We start from the raw sequence: 13,470 nt of genomic DNA on the forward strand, positions 1-13,470 counted from the left end.
GTTGTTCCTACGGTGTATTTAATGTATGTATAACCATGCACCTGTTGAGAAAATGCTTATTCCAGTCATGCACGCTGACAACCCTACACATCTCATATTGAAATCCTTTCACATGTGTAATATATGCACCACCTCCTAACATGTCTGAAATGATATAAATAAGTTAAATTACAGGTATTTATATTGAGGATATACAATAATGAAAATTTCCACAGTTCCCTTGAACAAAGGAATGCATCAGATTACAGGTCTAATGTCATAATTGAATTCTTGCTCTGGGCAGAAATTTGATTTAATCAATTGTTACCACTTGGCTCGCCACAGAGTGAGGAAAGGTGATTTAATAAATATTACCACAGACACACAGATGCACACATACACAAACCTAAACCCACACACCTTAAATATCTCTGGACCCAGTGACACCATGCAGCAGAAAAAGACCTGCAGCTGCCTCTGAATCAGACCCTCATCTTTAATTTCTATGTGGTCGCCCACTCGGATACAATGCCTGTCGTCACATAGTCTGGGGTCATTATGTACTGCGAGAAAGAGGGAAAAAAAAGAAAGTGTACATGAAGATGAGAGCAGGTCTGCAGTCACAATGCTCCCATTTAACATGGCAGGGCTGTGTGTGTGTGTGTGTGTGTGTGTGGGGGGGACTGGGATTGTGGCGCAGCGTCTTGCCCTCTCTGTCCAATTGTGCGACCCAGGACGGCCCAGCACACAGACACCGGAGCCCCGCGGGCTGACAGAGGACTCTCCCCATCAACACTCATATAATGCTGCTTTGGCAGAGACTCACAAGTAAGACAAGACTTTACTCCAAGCGCTGCTGGCATGTGTCCAAGTGTCTTATGGATATATGCCAGGGCATGGGATAGATCCAATGTTTATGGTGAGCATATTGTTTGAATTGTTGACTGTCATACAGAATTAAATACAAATATAAACCATAATATTTCCCATGAAGAGCATAAACTGTATTTTTAGAGAGAAAATCTGTCATTTAAATATTAATCACAGATTAGATAAGACAGTTTTTCAGTGTAAATGAGCATTTTCTGCAAACTATATTTCAAATTCCATTTTTATTATTATTATTATAATTTTTTTAATTTTCAAACCCTTAGGTCAATTCTGATTCCTGTCTTCTTCACAATCCAGCTCTTGTCCTGCTCCAAACTCACTTGTTCAACTGGTCAATTACTATGTTTTTCTCCCTCACAGCCTCACAAAGTCAAATAGATGTTTTGGGAGTTGCATCTTGTGACAGTATTTGAGGAAATTATTCAGCATTTGCTTTTATCAAATAACAATAACTTGAAATTCCCTAATGCAGAAAAAGCAATTCAGGGAAAAACTCAAACTCACTTTCCAGCCTCAGTCATCTTTCTTTGAACCACAAAACTCAAAACAAATCATTCACCTTTGTTATCCCTGGTTGCATTGTGATGGAAACACACAATGCTTTGATATACAGTAGCTCTTGATATACTGTAAGTATGTTTGATTTTAGAGCTTAAGGATCGAATTTCACATTGAAGATGACTGTTGAGAGTCACCCTTCAGACAGTCATGGCAGAACTCTGCCCTGGCTTAGCTCAGAGGAAACACCTGCAGAGATCAACACATGCTGATCGGCAGAGAAATCTCTGCTGTCTATTTCACACTGATGAACTTTTTCCAAGTAAAGGGGACTGTGACCTTTTTCTGAACATTTGTAGCTCTGGATATTGTTTAAACAGTCCACTAGGGAAAACCTGATGGAAAGGCATGTAGTGTGAGCAGCGTGGCTCTTTTTGTAGTGAGTGGCAGCAGTGGTTGATGGAGGTTTCTGCAGAGGGCAACAAGCTAAACCCTGGGAGGAGCTTTGCCGTGTGACAGCTCAGCTTCTCTGGGTCTGTGTGAATAAGTTTTCTCCCTCCATGCAGCCTGGTTAAATTAGCCCCAGAGCCACAGTGTGGACAGCAGCTGGAGTGCAAGAGTCAGCTCTGGCAGTGGTGATAATCAGCAGGGAGGATGTGGAGAGAGAAACCCTCAGGGAGGAGGGGGTTGGCAGAGAGAGGGGAGGGGGGTGGCTGTGATCTTACAGACCCAATCAGAATCCAAGTGGAGCTGAGGCCTCATGCAGTGTAACAGCACACCATCGCGCTGCAGCACTCAACATCCTGGACACAGAGCAGGTCTCCTCCCTAACCGGCAGCTTAACCCTTTCAGAGTGTGTGTGCGTGGCTCCCCTGGCCCTCATTCGCTCATCACCACACTAATCAGCCTCAGAGACAGCAGCTGCAGGGAGCCCCACTCCTAACCTGGGCTGGAGAGGCTGTTATCCTCAGCGAGAGGAGCGCAAATACAGAGCTTAGTGTTCTCAACAGGGACCACTGAGCATCCACATGTGTGACACTGGCTGCTTCTTCTGTGGTGCCACATTCAGCTCAAAGCACCACATAAACAATGTCAGCAGATAATGTGGTTCTTTACCAGAGAGCAGTGGTGGAAGAAGAACTCAGATGCTTCACCTGTAGAGAAAAAGTGGCAATATTACAACATGAAAATACCTTGTTAGAAGTAAATGTTGATGATCGTCAGTAAAAAAAGAAAAAAAAGAAGAAAAAAAGCAGCACAAGATACCACAGTATATCAAATATCAAATATCAGGTAACTCATCTACCAAAGACATGGAAATTATAACATTGGTTATATTGGTTAAGTACAAGGAAAAATATAATAAAAATACAGATATTGTGCATGTAGAGCAAAAGAAAGAAATCCTATCAGTTTAAATGTGTTTTTCCCATGTCTCCTAGACGTTCTTCTACTGCCCTATAAAGCCATGACACTGTGACTACATAATTGGTTGAAACTAAGTTAAGACCAGAATGTGACATTTTAGCATCTGCCTCGCCATAAAAAAGATACGATTAAACCTAAATGTAAATACAGATTTCCCCCTAGCTATTATCTATAATGGAAAAATATTCATTTTAATAAACTAGCATCTTGGTTACAATTCAGTTATTCTGCATAACTAAATGAGGCAGTGGCATTGTTAAATCAAGTCACAAAGGAAACAAAAAAACAAGCTAAACTCCTGCTAACCACAAAAAGCATAAAGTTGACACTTACTTGGTTGGAGGAATACTCCATATCCCCTTGTGGTAGTACTGTGCAGGCTCTATGGCAAATGTTTTTTGGGGTTAAATCATTTGCCCAAAACAACATGAAATCAAGGCATTACAGCTTTTCAATCTGTTTTCCACCCAACCTGAAAACTTGAAACTCACTTTATTGTATGACTGGCTTACGATTATTGATGGATTAATGTAATTTTAATTTAATAATCGTTCAGTTTAATTCTAATGTAATAATTATTCCAGGTAAGGTTAATTGTAGCTATTTTTTACTATATAATTGTTTATACACTGAAAAAGAGCAAGTTAACTTTAGGTGCCATTTTTAAGTTGGAACAACTTCATAAAATGAAATAAACACAACTAAATTTGAAGTGAACTTAACAAGAGGATATATTTTCAACATAACCTAAAACGAGTAGTTATATTTACTTAGTTTTTTTCAAGGCTCGGTTTCCAACAAGTAAGATCAACTTGTCACATTTTACAGTGTAAATCTAAATGTTTTAGTTCTTGATCATACAGTGTGTTTTGTATCATGTTACATCTAAAGTACAGTAACCAGCTGTCAGATAAATGTAATGGAGTAAAAAGCATAATATCTCCCTGTGAAATGTAATAGATGATAATTAGCATAGAATGAAAAACTCAAGTAGAAGTATCTAAGACTTGTATTTACCATGTTCTTGTTATCTATCTTACGTATTTACTGCAGAGCTTGAGTGGCCACAGGCCAACAGTAAATCACCGGGAGTTTAAATAAAGACGTAATGGATGTTAGGGGAAAAGAATAATGTACTGTATTCACTACAAGTTCCTACAGTGCCGGCAGTTGTGAAATATCCTCACTTAATCAGACTGCAGGTCAGACCAGCTGAGAGGTTGCACGCGACCAGCGGTTCATCAGTGCGTATGTGACACATGAACATGATGGAGGATGTGGAGGAACGTCCGGACAGGTAGGGTCAGAGCCAGGTCTGATTACACAGCTGCCGATTCTCCACCTCAAAAACCCAGAGACAAACCAGCCCCCCGGTCCTGCTCCAGTCCCTGAATCTATCCATCCACCGTCCGGCCGATAAAACAGACCCAGGCCTCAGATACTGTATAACACACGGCTTTGTCGTCCAGTGCACAAAGTTTAGTCACAAAACTAATTTGAGATTGACTTTCTGTGGCACAGTTTCTGTATGTGTCACTGTGTAAAGGCAACAAACATGTTCCGAGCTGACACAAATGAATTACTCACAGTCAACATCTCCCCACAATGTCTTGTCCAAGAAACATTTCTACCAAAGAATTGAGTGATACTGGAAGAGCCGATGCGATCTCCAAGGCCCAGCTTGACATGACATGAAGCAACGATTTTATGTTGTCTGTCAAATATACGGGGGAAAAAAATCAATGCAACTTGACAGCATTACATAAAGAGCTTTTGTGCCTTGATATTTCTTTTCTGCCTGTGTACTTTTGTCTGGGGTGTACAGAGACTCGTTCTCAAGGCCCAGGGGGAGCAGAGCTGGCGAGAACAATGTGGGAATCCAAGGAGGAAACTACGCATGTTGTCTTTTCTCTACAGTTTCTGCTGTGACTCTGAAAGATGAAAGAGCTTGCATCTTTACAGACCATTTCATACAGCTACATCATCCATCACAGCAGACAGGTTAGACTTCACCCTGTGTACAAATCCCCAACTTGACCCCTGAATACTACTGAGACGAAGACGTTCAAAATAAACAGCGTCATGTATGTGAAACCCTTCAAAATACAGAATTAATGTTCGGAATTAAGATCAAATCAATTTAACATGACATTATTTTTGGCCATGTTTGAATACTCAACATTTATTTTTCTAATCTTACTCTCTCTTCATTGTTTTCAGAGCTGCCAATTGCATTTTGTGGCTTTGTAATGAGCCTTTTTCTAAATTAGCAGTGATGCATGGTATAAATTGATAAATTGACATTTAGATGCATTATTGCATCAAACACTCATTCAATACAACCAAACTAAGTGCATCCATCTGCAAATCATTAACCACAGGAACAGTCCACATTTACAGTTTCATGGGAATATGCAAAAAAGGGTTTTTGGTGAACTGATCATCCACATACTGGAGCAGCCTCCATATAATCTGATTATGGCTAAAACCAGAGTTTAGTGCCAGTACTCTCTCACAGAGGTGACAAGGCTATGAGTGCTACTGACTGCCCAGGTGCAACCAGGCAGCCTGGGCTCGGTGTGTCTGTGTGGGCCTATAGCACTCCAGGCTTCACCCTGCAGAGCCTCAGCCACGGCTGAATGCAGCAGCCTCCCACTCTCCCTCTCGTCTAGAAGAGGATCAGCAGCGGCTTAGAGTTGCCCAGGCTGCGAGGTGAACAAGTGGGGCTTTGAGGAGCCCTCTGCCAGTCAGACTGAGAGCTTCGGGCCTCCAGCCCTCAGGGGTTAACCTCTCAGACTGCCAAGCAAAATACTGCAAGAGGCTTGCAATTACACAGACAGTCAAAGGCCACACGCAATTTCCAGAGCTATTTACACAGTTAGAAGCCCCCCCCCAGAACTGCCAAGAATAGGCAGAATTAAGATGGTAGAGAGAGGTAAGGTAGGCTTTTAAATGCCCTTTGCCCTTCTGTGGCAGCAGTTCATTCACCAACAACATGCAAATAATGCAGCATACACGGGAGATAAGCATACAGTCCCAAATAGATTTATAAAATCAGCATGTTCACACAATGACAGGAGCACCTGTTACAATATAATATTAAAAACTACTGACCCTTCTGGGAAGCTCTCAGTATGTCATTTCATATCATAAGATCAATATATATGTGTTGTGATTATCTGTTATCAGTTATTAATGAAACCTTTTTATTGATGGATTTGAACAGACAGGAGTGTTGCTGCTTTTGGCCAGTGAAGCAAATTAAATACAGTACTTCTCAACCTGGCATCAGGACCCCTAGACAGGTCCCAGGGTACATCTGAGGGGTAATAAGGTGGGATGGAAAAAAAAAAAAATCAGCAACACAAAATTGATCTCATATTTGTTTTCTGACTTTTCTCTTTACTTAAAAATAAAGGCGATAACTTTTGAACAGGGGTCCAAAAATATATGGTTGACACAGTTGTACTGTCTAGCAGTATATATTGTCATATCACACACCTTTACTCAGTGAGCAATTTCTGAGGTCAAAGCCTGTAGTGTCATATTTTGCATGTATTGCATTATATTACAAGTCTCCTGTTATTGTGCCTGTTCCCTGTACATTAGACAGTGTATCCAGTAACATGCCTTGGCCCTGCTGTGCAGCAGTGTACGATAAAGTTGTATAAAAAACAGCTGTACCTCCTGGCCGGCCGGTGCAGCGGTGCTCTCAGGGGACCGTGGGGGCCCCAGCAGCCTCTAACCCACACAGCTGTTCTCCAGGTCCAGAGCCTCTCCAGAGCCCAGCAGTTCCTCCTGCTTTTGGGACTGCCCGCCCGGGGGGCATGGAGCACTAATAATAACAAAATCCAACATGCAGGCCTAGGGTCAGACACAAACCGTGACCCTCCCATCACAGCACCAGAACCTGGACAGGAGCCAGGACACAGAGCCATGTTGCAGCCTGGGAGAGCAAGGTGAAGAGGGGTGAGGTGGGGTAGAGGGGGGTGGGTCTGTGGGTGGCTGGAACTTCCAGGTCTCCTTTCACTTCCTGCTTAGTAAGCCACCACCATCACTTTGGGGGTGGAGGAGGGTTTGCAGGGTGGGTTATTATGCAGGAGGGAGGGAAAATTCTTTGGATATGGGTAGATTATATTTGGAGGCTTGTAGGTGGCATGATGGCTTATATTTGAAAACATGGAGTTTAGATGATAAATGATGAACGTCATGCCTGAAAAGGATAATGTGTCGATGGTAAACTGCACACTGGGGGGAAAATAGCAACAAGGCGAAAGCATTTTGCTTCTCAGCACCTGTGTTCTGCTGTGGCTCACCCACACAAGCAGCACTGACCTGCAAGAATCTAAGTATCTTAAATGACAGAGTCAAGAGGCAAAGCAATACCTGTTCATGCATTTAACTGCGGCTTCTGGGAGACCCTGGGCTTTATTGGATTTAGCACTCACGTTCACAAGTAAAATACACTGTAAAGTGTTTATTTGGATTCCTGATTAAAAGAGATCTTAGTCACAAATTTACATCAAAGAAAAACTGGAATTCATGTGCATCTCCTTGTACGAAAACTGGAACAACAAATTTCTGCTCTGAATAACAATCCCCAGTTTGTTATGTGCAGAGCACAAACACGGAACTCTGCCCCAGTCAGGTCTTACAGGTCGGCCAGCGGTGCACTTATGGTTTCTCACACACTCTGTACGAGGGGGAATACTTGGCCCTAATTAGCACCGAGCATCTGGCAAATGTCAGTGTGTGTCTGCGTGCAGCATTCCTATTTACTTAGTAAGCTTGGGTTCAGATGGAAAAAACACTGTGAGAGCTTTGCAGTGTTTCAGACCAGGATCCTGGGAGTGTTTTGTTATCCTATTGTGAGTGACATATGTGTAATGTAATAGCAGTCTTCTCACTATCCCTTGATTCTTGTGTACAGTTAAGGTTTACTGGGCATTTCTCACTCTGTTGTACATTGCGTGCACCCCCACCCACATATCCATTACTGTGTTATAGTGTAGGAAAAATACACTTCATATGGATTTGTTTAATTCAACGGAGAGGCCTTTGCTACTGATTTTGAGTTTGTCATCAGTGGAATCGAGAACAAAATGACTCCTCCTTTGAGGGCTTCATACCACTGTTGTCTGCATCTATTACTTCAATCATTCAGTATTAAAAGGATCATGTTCCCTGTCTGTTCGCCCTCCAGCCAAATAATAGTTTAATCATTTCTTGTGATTCTGGTTTGCAGTTGAAATGAGTTTAAAAATTGCACATAATCTGACTGGAAACCCCCCCCCCCCCAAAACCCAACAGAGATACAACCTGTCTTCACATGTTTAGTTTCTACTGGTGTTATTCTACAAAGCCACCCTTCCCTTGTTCCCTTGAGTTTTTCCCTTCTGCTACTCAATGGATACAGTAATCATGACACTGTGCACACTTTATATACAAAGTTGAAAATGATCCAGCAAGTAAACACCCAGGTGAAAACCAGGCTCCTGTGCAAACAGCAAAGATAAGCGCAGTTCACAGCAGTTCAGTACACTCCCTGTGAAGCTACAGTACAGCAGCAGACAAGCAGAGTTCAGTCCAGTCGGCTCGATCGCAGCTCCGATCTCCAACCTGACAAGATTACACAGAGGCTTCCTGTCTCCTCGGCCCCGATACCATCTCAGTCTGACTTCTCGCTCCCCTCCCCACACGGCTCCGTCCTAGCCTCAGATAGCACCAATTACAGCCTAATGGGATGGTTTTAATAAGGAAACTACATCTAGAAAAAGCACATGTTCATCCAACTCCACACAGCATGGCTCATTTAAGAGATTAATACACGGGCAGGCCCTGCAGTACAAGAAACATCAGTCTTGAGAAATAACAGCTTAGTCAAGAAGGTCATTCAGGTGCAGATCAAAACGTAAAGCCCACTGTCAATGTTTTCTGTTGATTTCTTTTACAGAAATAAGTTCACAATTAAATCCTCTCTGCTGTGCATAACATTGACATATGAATGTTTCCCATTCTACCACCCACTAATTACTCACAACTCATTTTTATTTAAAGCACATACTGAAAATTAGTCCTCCACAGATTTTCAACAAATAGCCTAACACCCTGGTAGATGTTATGTCATATTTTAGTTCTGCACAGGGAATAAATGAAAATCAAATGCCACAGCAGGTTCCCGTCACACATGATTACATGTAGTATGATGACTCAAAAGCCATAGGGTCATTTGCATTTGTTCAAATCAATTAAAAAAAGAAAGAAAGAAAGAGGAGGGTTTTCCAGTAAACTACATCATCTTAATTGGGCTTTAATGAAGGAAAGGATTATTTCTACTAACATGCATCACTCGTGACAAAAATAACAAGTGTTGTCATGTGGCTGTTCACCAACTGTCAATCACGATAACAAAATCCAGTGCTTTATGTTCACTAACTGATCTATTTTCATGCCATCTGAATAGAAATCCAGCTTAATACACGCTCCATTTGAACTGCACCATGATCCCAAATGATTTCGCCGACAGATGTAATCACAACCACAAGCTCTTGTCGTAGACAGACGGAAATCAATTACCATGAATATTACAAAAAAAAAAAAAATGGAAAAAAAACCCTTTGCACTCACAGAACTTATTCATTACATGCACATCTGCCATTTGTTCTAAAGCAGAATGATCACTTGTGTCTGTTTATTGAAGGAGATTAAAGATTTCCTGTGTGGAAACATGTTCTGTTGAAAGTAAAACCTTTTCAATTGTTGCTGCTATTTTTATTTTTGCTGACACTAAAGGTGATTTACCCAAACAAACGCTGTTTAAATATGCACTTCTTGAGAAATCATGTCATGTTTAAGGGAGAGGGGAACCAGCAGACTGGACTCCAGGGACTTCTACTGCTAAAACTATCAACACCACCACTTTCATCACATCCTTCACTTGAGCAAATTACCATATCAGCAGCATGATCTGAAAGCGGTCCAAAAAACCACAATCTCTGCTTTCTGACGCACAATTAAAAGATGTCAAACTCGGTTTCTCTTACACTGTTTTGGCTCAGGCTGTCAGCGCATCAAACATTATCTTAAAGAGGACTCATTTAGCAGAGAAAAGGGACTGGCCAGGTTCACTGACGGTGAAGAGGGGGCTCAGAAGGACTCAGCCTCGGGGTATGTGGGTAACCAAGGAGCACAAAAGAAATGGGAACACGATAAGAAAAGCAGCGATGGTGGGAGGGTGTGGTGTGGAGGGGACGGAGGGGGGCGTGGGGAGGGGGACTCCAACTTTCCTGCCTGGCTCTCTCCTGGGAACCTGGGGGCTAAGACGCTGGAGCTCCTCCACACAGGTATCATATTCAGCAGGTCCTTCAGTCAAGCTGGGCTCCAGTCCAAAACTCCCTGACTGTCTGCCTCAGTGGAGAGAGGTGGAGGCGCCGTAAGGTAACAGTAGCAGAAATGCCAACAGGTGAAACCGAATATTCAAGTCAAGCTTGATACTGTTGTTGTCATTTCACAGGATAATGGCATTAAGCCTTTTTGCCTGCTTAAATGCAAGTTCAATTATTTGCATGATTAAACATGTTAAAACATGAAGGGGAAAAGTGAGGAAATGCAAGCATTAATGGATGTTCCTCCCTTTTTCCCCCCTTCTTGTGAAATATGAAAAGTGAGAGAGGGGAGACTGAAACCCATGAGATTTTCAGACATAAATCAACCTCCCACATCTCCACTTTGACACAACATAATGGACAGACTGTGTCCCCCTTACAAAAGCACAGCGACTGAGGCCCCACTGCTGGATCCACTGTAATAGCCTCGACTCCGGGAGAAAGTGCCCTGCCTTCTTAAGATTTCAATTCTCTGCACCTGAATGGCTGATCAACTGCAGAGGGGGAATAAGCTGAAATAGATATGCTGAATATTGCACTTCTCAGCCTGGATGTAGCTTTGTTTTTTATATATAACCTGACATCTTGAATAGCTCAAAATCTATATACATGTATCTATATATCTATATACTGCTGTGACGTCTAAAATGCTAGAAAAGACCGTTTTTAACAGACATGTTCTGTACTTCACGATCAAGGCCCATGATGCAACAGATTTGTAATCTGTGCTGTTTTCAGGTTTGATTGACAATGAAAAATGACAAGGAAAATAAAAAAAAATCTGCAGATGTTCATTTACCAAAATAGTTATTCTCAAAAGGCTGGTATTAGTAGTATATATATGATCTAACATCATGAACACTTGTGATGTGCAAGTAATGATTATTTTCATTATGGATTAATCTGCTAATTATTTCTCTATCTTTTATTAATAATAATTTCATCACTTTCTTGCTGATAGTTAGATGACAAGGCCAATACCCTTCCCATGACTATATGTTTTGTATGAAGCAACTTCTAGCAGCCGCCTAGCTTAGCTTAGCTTAGCTTAGCACAAATACAGGAAACAGGGGGAAAGAGTCAGCCTGAGTCCGTCCAAAAGGAACAAAATCCAGCTACCAGCACCTTTAAAACCCACTAATTAACAAGTTGTATCTTGTTTGTTTAATCCTTAAAAAACTTAAGTGTAAAAACACAAAATCGACAAACGAACTTCCTGGAGTGTGAGCTGTTTTGTCCGGCAATTGGTGTACTTCTTGGCAAGAAAGAGAATAAGCATTTTTCTTAAAATGTCTTGATTTTCCTTTAAATAAAACAATCTCCTTTAAACTTTTGAGTATTTACAGACAGGTGCAATGGGACATGAGGGCCCAGGACAGATTCAGTGTGTGAACTGTTGGGGGAGGATAATTAAGCTTCTGTAAACTCTACTGTGTGGTCTAGAGGAGCAAAAGGGCTTTCACAACCTTCTGACAACTGCACAGAGGCCTGCAGATCGTCCAAACAATCCACATGCGCACTAGTTTGCTCTCCTCGTCCACCAGATATGTGAAGACTGGAGTAGCTGCGTCAACATGCTGCATGAAAACCCGGCAATGGCTCTATTAAACAGTCATGTACTGCTGGTGGAATTAATGAGGCGGCACATAAACTCGTGAGCCTACTAAACAATAATGCCACTTCCCACTAGCAGGTCAGTCGGCTGAGTCTGTGCAGTGCAACGCGAAATGTGCACTCACAGCAGAAAAAGCAGAGAAAACTACAGTGAGATGAGGCCCCTTGTGGCCACGAGTGGATTCAATCAATCTGAATTAGAGATGTGAAGGGTTCCAAGGTTTTGTCTTGTTTCAAGTGGTGAGCAAAAAAATTGAAAATTGACCTGGCAGCCTTCATTTAGTGACAATGTGCTAAAGTATCATAAAGTATGATGGGTATTCATCATAGTGATCTGCACAAGCGGGGGCAATACAGTGGCACAAAGGTTTTCAATTGAAAACCATAATACTCATTAGTATAACACTCAACATCAGCGGCAATCAGAAGTTGCATTAACGGCGAGAGGGTGCCTGGACAATATTACATCCCTGTAATGGCTAAAATACATACAACACATACTGGGAAATGCATTAATCAGGTCAGCAGGGCCAGCTAAAAACATTTCAAATTCTATATGACAATCTATATATCGTCTCCTTTACAAACAGGCTGCATTTAGGAGGACGCTTAAGTGGTGAACTGTTCAGTTTCTAGGTTTCTTTGCAATTTCTCAACAGTTTATGATCAGGGAGGATATGAAAATAACCACAAATGCTAAATGAAATACAACCCACTATCTATTCTGTCTGGACAGCAGAATAAAGCAGTTAAATAGACAATAATATAGCAATTATTCTGATTTAATGAATTGCTTGTGGAAGGAAAGATTAATTAACTGATAATGGTAATTTTAGAAAATATTTACACTTCTCAAAGAAGAGCATATGGTTCAACTCTTGATAAATTGTTGAGTATGTTGATCTCTGCAGTATTTTATATATTAAAACATGTCTTTTATACTCAAACTGGATTATGAAGAAGCCTGAGATTAATGTGGCAAAGAGATCTAGATAGAGAATTTGTGGAAGTTGGGTTCATCCGTAATAAAATTATACATAGATAGATTTAAAATGGTTTATAATGGGTTTAACTGAAGATAACAAATGTTGGAAATGTAACAAGAACATTTTAATCTTGTAGGGAATGTCCCTTGGTGCTGGTGCTGAAAAAGAACAGATAAAGCAACCTCCAACAGAATCGCCTGAAATGTGTATGTTAGGGGATAAATCTGTCATGTCAGCAGCAGTGGAAATGGTAAATGGACTGCACTTATATGGCGCTTTTCTAGTCTTATGTACCACTCATAGCGCTTTACACTACAAGCCGCATTCACCCATTCCCTCACATGTTCATGCTGTGCTTTTCTATCACACACACTGACGATAACACATTGGCAATTTGGGTTCAGTATCTTGCCCAAGGACACTTTGACACAAGGACTGGAGGAGCCAAGAACTGAACCACCAACCTTCCAATTAGTGGACAAGTTGCTCTACCTCCGGCACCGAACGTACCACAGCGCAAAAATACGTAAAGTAAGTCATACATTTGAGTAAAAGTACTAAAGAATCTACATCAAAAAATACTTAAAGTAACAAAAGTATACCTACTTTTATTACAAAATGGCCCATGTCTGAATTATACATCTCATGTAGTATTGTATTACTACTATTGACGGTTAATGCATGACTCA

Source organism: Seriola lalandi, unplaced genomic scaffold (assembly GCF_002814215.2).
Source record: "Seriola lalandi dorsalis isolate HSWRI2012SDOR001 ecotype SW California unplaced genomic scaffold, Sedor1 jcf7180002054744, whole genome shotgun sequence".
In the NCBI taxonomy this organism is placed as follows: domain Eukaryota; kingdom Metazoa; phylum Chordata; class Actinopteri; order Carangiformes; family Carangidae; genus Seriola; species Seriola lalandi.